Source organism: Hypanus sabinus, unplaced genomic scaffold (assembly GCF_030144855.1).
Source record: "Hypanus sabinus isolate sHypSab1 unplaced genomic scaffold, sHypSab1.hap1 scaffold_758, whole genome shotgun sequence".
Classification (NCBI taxonomy): Eukaryota; Metazoa; Chordata; class Chondrichthyes; order Myliobatiformes; family Dasyatidae; genus Hypanus; species Hypanus sabinus.
This window is the reverse complement of record NW_026781609.1, coordinates 103818-109877: the sequence shown is the minus strand read 5'-3', so window position 1 is coordinate 109877 and position 6060 is coordinate 103818. Positions and strand designations below refer to the sequence as shown.

General features: G+C 43.5%; 1 pseudogene; it reads left to right on the top strand.

Annotated features, from left to right (window-relative positions):
* Positions 1-2626: 2626 nt before the first annotated feature.
* On the top strand, positions 2627-3781 carry LOC132390078 (N-acetyllactosaminide beta-1,3-N-acetylglucosaminyltransferase 3-like; annotated as a pseudogene).
* Positions 3782-6060: the final 2279 nt, after the last annotated feature.

The following is a 6060-nucleotide window of genomic DNA, read 5'->3' as shown; positions in this document are numbered from 1 at the left end:
GATGGCAAATGGAGTTTAATACTGATAAGTGTGAGGTGCTACATTTTGTTAGGACTATTCAAAATAGGACAATCATGTTAAATGATAGGGCATTGAGGAATGCAGTAGAACAGGGTGATCTAGGAATAATGGTGCATAGTTCCCTGAAGGTGGAATCTCGTGGATCGGGTGGTGAAGAATTTTGTATGCTGGCCTTTATAAATCACAGCATTGAGTATAGGAGTTGGGCTGTAATGCTAAAATTGTACAAGGCATTGCTGAGTCCAAATTTAGAGTATTGTGTACAGTTCTGGTCACCGAATTATAGGAAAGCAGTCAACAAAATAGAGTACAGAGAAGATTTACTAGAATGTTACCTGGGTTTCAGCACCAAAGTTACAGAGAAAGGTTGAACAAGTTAGATCTTTACTCTTTGGAGCTTAGAAGGTTGAATGAGGACTTGATAGAGGTATATAAAATTATGAGGGGGGTAGATAGAGTTGACATGGATAGGCTTTTTTCCCATTGAGAGTAGTGGAGATTCAAACAAGAGGACATGAGTTGAGAGTTTGGGGGGTAAAAGTTTAGGTTTAACACGCCGGGGAACTTCTTTACTCGGAGAGTAGTAGCTGTGTGGAACAAGGTGGCAGTAGAAGTGGTAGAGGCAGGTTCGATATTGTCATTTAAAAAAAAAAATTGGACAGGAACATGGACAGGAAAGGAATGGGGGGTTATGGGCTAAGAGCCGATCGGTGGGACTACGTGAGAGTATGCATTCGACACGGACTAGAAGAGCTGAGATGGCCTGTTTCCGTGCTGTAATTGTTATATGGTTATATGTGAGGTGATGGACATTCAGATGAAGTAGAACTTGTACAGTGAATGGCAAGGCACTGACAAGTGCATAGTTCACTAAAAGGCAGGATTGTGAGAAAAAAAAAGCGTTTAGCATGCTTGCCTTTATCAGATATGGCGTAGAGTGTAGGAGCGGGGGATTATTTGCAGTAATATAATTTGTTGTGAGACCACTTTTGGAATATTATCTACAATTTTGCTTACCCTGTTATAGGAAGGACGCTGTCAAGTTGGAGAGTGTGCAGAAGAAATTTACGAGGATGCTTTCTGGACTAGAGGGTCTGGGTTACAGTGAGGCTGGCCATGCTGGACCTTTATTCCTTGGAGAATGAGAGGTGACCTCAGAAGTTTAAAATCATAAAGGGTATTGATAAGGTAGATCGTCATTATTGGAGAGTTGGAGAGCACGAAATGAAAAGTCACAGAGAGAGGAGAGGAGGGGAAAAATTGAAAAGAGACCTTGGGGACAACCTCTGTACACTGAGGACAGTGCGTACCCGGAAGAAATGTACCAGAGGAAGTGGTTGAAGTGGGTTCAACTGCAACATTTAACCGGCATTTGGACATGTACATGGAAAAGAGAGGCTTGGAGAGTTATGGACGAAACTAGACACGTGCGACTAGCAGGGAGGATGCTGTGGTTGGTATGGACCATTTGAGCCGAATGGCCTGTTTAGCCTGCATTACTCTAGTATTCCTTAATTCTAAAGTGACACAAGTTGCATCCCTGTGCAAATACTTTTACTTGTACACATCGTTCTGCTATCAGTCACTGTTGTCTTTTCAGGGCTCCTGGCATCCAAGGTTTTACACATACACATTGTGGATCAAGCTAACTATCTGCCCTATTCTGCTGTGAGTTAAAATACAATGAAAATCAGATGCTTTCAGTAGCTATGCTAACACGTTACCTTCCCTGCACTGCCATATATTCAGTTACTAATAAATGGTCAATAGTACATCATCTTCCATAGTATCAGTAACCTGTGAACTCAATCTGAATGGTGAGCGAGCTGGGAACTTACTCTTCAGAGTAAAGGTGGGGGTGGGGAATTGGGGAGAGGTGATTTGATAGAGGCGTATAAGCTGGTAAGAGGCATAGATAGAATGGAGAGGCAACAACATTTTCCCAGGGTGGAAATGACTAATATGAGGGGGCATAATGTTAAGGTGATTAGAGAAATGTATAGGGGTTTGTCAGAAGTATTTTTTTTAACAAAAAGAAAATGGTGGTTGTATGGAGTGCGCAGCCTGGGTAGTGATAAGGGCAGATGCATCAGTGAGATTTAAGAGGCTTTTAGATAGACACATGGATGAAAAAAATGGACAGCTTTTTGAGAGAGTAAGGATCAATTGATCTTGGAGCAGATTAAAAGTTCGGTGCAACATCATGGGCCAAAATCCCTGCATTGTGTTATATTGCTCTATGTCTTGCCCAGCTCAGTTTAAGCCCTGAGAGGAGTGACGAGAGCTGTGAAGCGAGGTGCAATAAACCCTTTGGAATCATATACCTTTAAGGCCCAGAAATAAACTATGTGATTTTCATTTTAATGACAGAGATGGTATCCTATAGGTAGATTTGTTTTTCTGCTGGGATGGAATGCTTCAGGTCAATTAAACTTTCAGCAGCGTGTAGGGCTCTGCCTATTCCTTACCTCACCACCATTTTGGGGTCAATATTACAAAGCATTAGTGAACCTCATTATAGTTTAAACTTCCCATTCTTCTAAAGCATCATGTAAATGTAAAGTACTTTGAATTAATCCATATTTTTCTCTACTTCAGGTGAAAGATGAGCGGACATTGGCGATTCTATGAGAAAGTAGTGCTGGGTGTTGTTATTACTCTGAGATTGTTATTCGTGTTCTGGGATAATGACCAACGTCGAGAGATTGATGTTGCAGAAACTTTTCATCGCAATGACCTGACCAAGGTTGTTACCGGTGATGCAACTGAATCAGTGCTCAAGCCAAAGTGCCACGCGAACACGACATTGCTGCACCTGTCCTCATTTCATCAAGAGAAAGAGCACATTAAAAACTTCTTGATGTATAAACACTGTCGAGAATTTGACATGATTCAAAATGTTCCAGACAAATGTGGTGGTGGAGAAGAATCTCAGAATGTCTTCCTGCTCCTGGTGATCAAATCTCACCCTTTCAACCTGGATCGGCGGGAAATGATAAGGAAGACCTGGGGCAGAGAACGCGAATTCAATGGGGTCCTAATTAAGTGAGTCTTTATTTCTGGTGTCTCTCCTGACCAAAAACAAAGTAGGAAATTGAATCAGCTGTTGGCCATGGAAAACAGAGAACACAGAGATATCCTACAATGGGATTTCTTGGATACCTTTTTCAACCTCACCCTCAAACAATACAAGTTGCTGCAGTGGGTCAGTGAATTTTGCCCCAGTGCTAAATTCATCTTCAATGGAGATGATGATGTCTTTGCCAATCCCGATAACATGGTTGATTACTTGCTAGACATGAAGGTTCACCAACAGCTGTTTGTGGGCCGTCTCATTTATGGGTTTGGCCCCAAACGCCAGAAATCGAGCAAGTATTATGTGCCAGAAATAGTGACCACCATCAAGTCGTACCCACCATACATTGGTGGAGCGGGCATACTTATGTCTGTGTATACAGCTCACATCATTTTCCACATAGCCCAAGACCTTGAACTATACCCCATTGATGATGTATTTTTGGGGATGTGTCTGGCCAAGGCTGGACTAGCCCCACACTCCCATAGCGGATTCAGGACAGCTGGAGTCAGGGTTCCTTCAACCCAAGATGAATCTTTCAATCCTTGCTATTACCGTGAGTTGCTGCTAGTGCACCGTTTTCGGCCTTTTGAACTGCTACTGATGTGGGATGCGGTGCATGATGCCAATCTGAAGTGTGCTCGTGCTCCCCAGGAGTCTGCATCCACGGAAAGGACCACATGAGTCATGAGAGAATGTAGCAACTGCTGGAATGTAATGCAGTTTGTGCACATGTGTTAATCAGTTGTTTATGCAATGTAAGAGGTTTAATTCCTAAATTCTATAGGAGTATACATTAATTCATAGAGTTGGTGCCTTTCTACATTCTACAAATGTTTGAAAAGCTGTTAGGTGTCATCACTCAGCCTAATTATTACTGCAGCCATAATGACATTACAATATTGCCAGGAGCACCACAATTTAAGTCAATTGTAAAGTTATTCCAAGTGAGCAGTCCTTGTTGCATTGCGTGCAGATAGGTACAGCATGTTCACTTGGGGCATTTGTATAATAAGCCACCAATAAAATTTTTAGTAACAGTTATTTCTGTGTATTTTCTTCTTGCCGTTTCTTACATGACACTTGCAAAATGTGAAAGAGACAAATGTATTTCTTGGACTGGAACTGTGAGAACAACAAAGAATCTAGATCTGAAATTGTCTCAGGGTTGGAGGAATGGAGAAACTTATGGTCATCGCTTCTGTACTCAAATGTCAGCCTGCATTGTGTCTGTGTAACTACGTATCAAATAAAAGCACACACGCACGAGATGGCTTGAACTGGAGTATTTACATTGCAGAGAGGGAAAGAGATCAATGAACATGTGGGGACAACAGATCAATATGCATACATAGACGGCAGTCCATATGTAGTGCGAAGGGGAGTGGCGTTAGATTTGGCAGGTGTCATGTCTAAGACAATGTACTCGGTTGCCAGTGTCATGTTGTTGGTATTGACTCGGTCATCACTGAGAGATAAGCCCGGTAGATTTCACTAGTGGCAACCTGGACATCTGAGATCTGGAGAGGAGGGAACTTCAATAAGCCTCACTGTCCGAGGGGCAATAGAGCAATCGGTGACCAATCAACTAGCGGCCAATCGGCATTTGGGATTGATTAGTAAGAGCAAATTAAAGGAAGGTGGGAAAAACCCAGTGGCCGTCTTCTGAGTAGAAACACAGAAAACCTACAGCACAATATGGGCCTCTCGGCCCACTGAGCTGTGCCGAACATGTCCCTACCTTAGAACTACCTAGGCTTTACCCACAGCCCTCTTTTTCAAAGCATGTGACCATCCAGGAGTCTCTTAAAAGACCGTATCTTTTCCGCCTCCAGCACCGCCGCCGGCAGCTCATTCCACGCACTCACCTCTCTCTGTGTAAAAAAAAAACCTACCCCTGAAATCTCCTCTGTATTACTTCCAAGCACCTTAAACTATGCACTCTTCATTCTAGCCATTTCAGTCCTGGGGAAGTCTCTGACTGTCCACACTATCAAGGCCTCTATCAGGCGACCTCTCATCCTCCATCGCTCCGAGAAAAGGCCGAGTTCACTCAAACTATTCTCATAAGGCACGCTCCCCAATTCAGACAACATCCTTGTAAATCTCCTCTGCACCCTTTCTATGGTTTCCATGTCCTTCCTGTAGTGAGGCAACTGTAACTGAGCACAGTACTCCCAGTGGGATCCGACCAGGGTCCTATATAGCTGCAACATTGCCACTCAGCTCTTATACTCAATCCCACAATTGGTGAAGGATAATCCACTATATGCCAACGTAACCACAGAGTCAACCTGTGTAGCAGCTTTGTGTGTTCTGTGGACTCGGAACCAGATCCCACTGATCCTCCGCACTGCCAAAAGTTTTGCCTTTAATGCCATATTCTGCCATCATAGTGTAGGGACTGCGGTCTGCAGTCAGGTACTCAGGATCACTCAGCATAATGTTGCACGAACATTATTAGCAAAACACTCCGACACAAGACGGTTTTCATTTTATTACAGACAGAAATGCCGGTTTGGTACTACAAGTAAATTGCATTTCCACATCGGTGGAGAAGTGTGCTGACATCCCTCGCTGTCTGTAAAGGCTGTGACGAGATGTTGAGGTGTATTCAATATGGACTGTGCCTTTAAAAAGAGAGAGAGTTGGTGTACATCGATTCAGAGAGAGAGAGAGAGAGAGAGCACGGAGCAGCTCGTGAGTCGCCATGGTTACGGAAGGGCGGGGCTATATAATGGGCAGCTGGCGTTCAGCATGTTTGGGATATATTCAAGGTCAGCTGGCTTTTCAGACAGACACACGGAAGACACGGACAGAAATACAGAAGAAATAGACACTGGATGAACTTTCAGTGCCCACGAAAGGGTGGGTTTTGATCGCAGTGTCGGAAAGGTGTGGCCGGTGGAATGTTATCGGTGTGTTTAACCTTTGATAACTTTACTGCGTGAAGGCGGTACTCT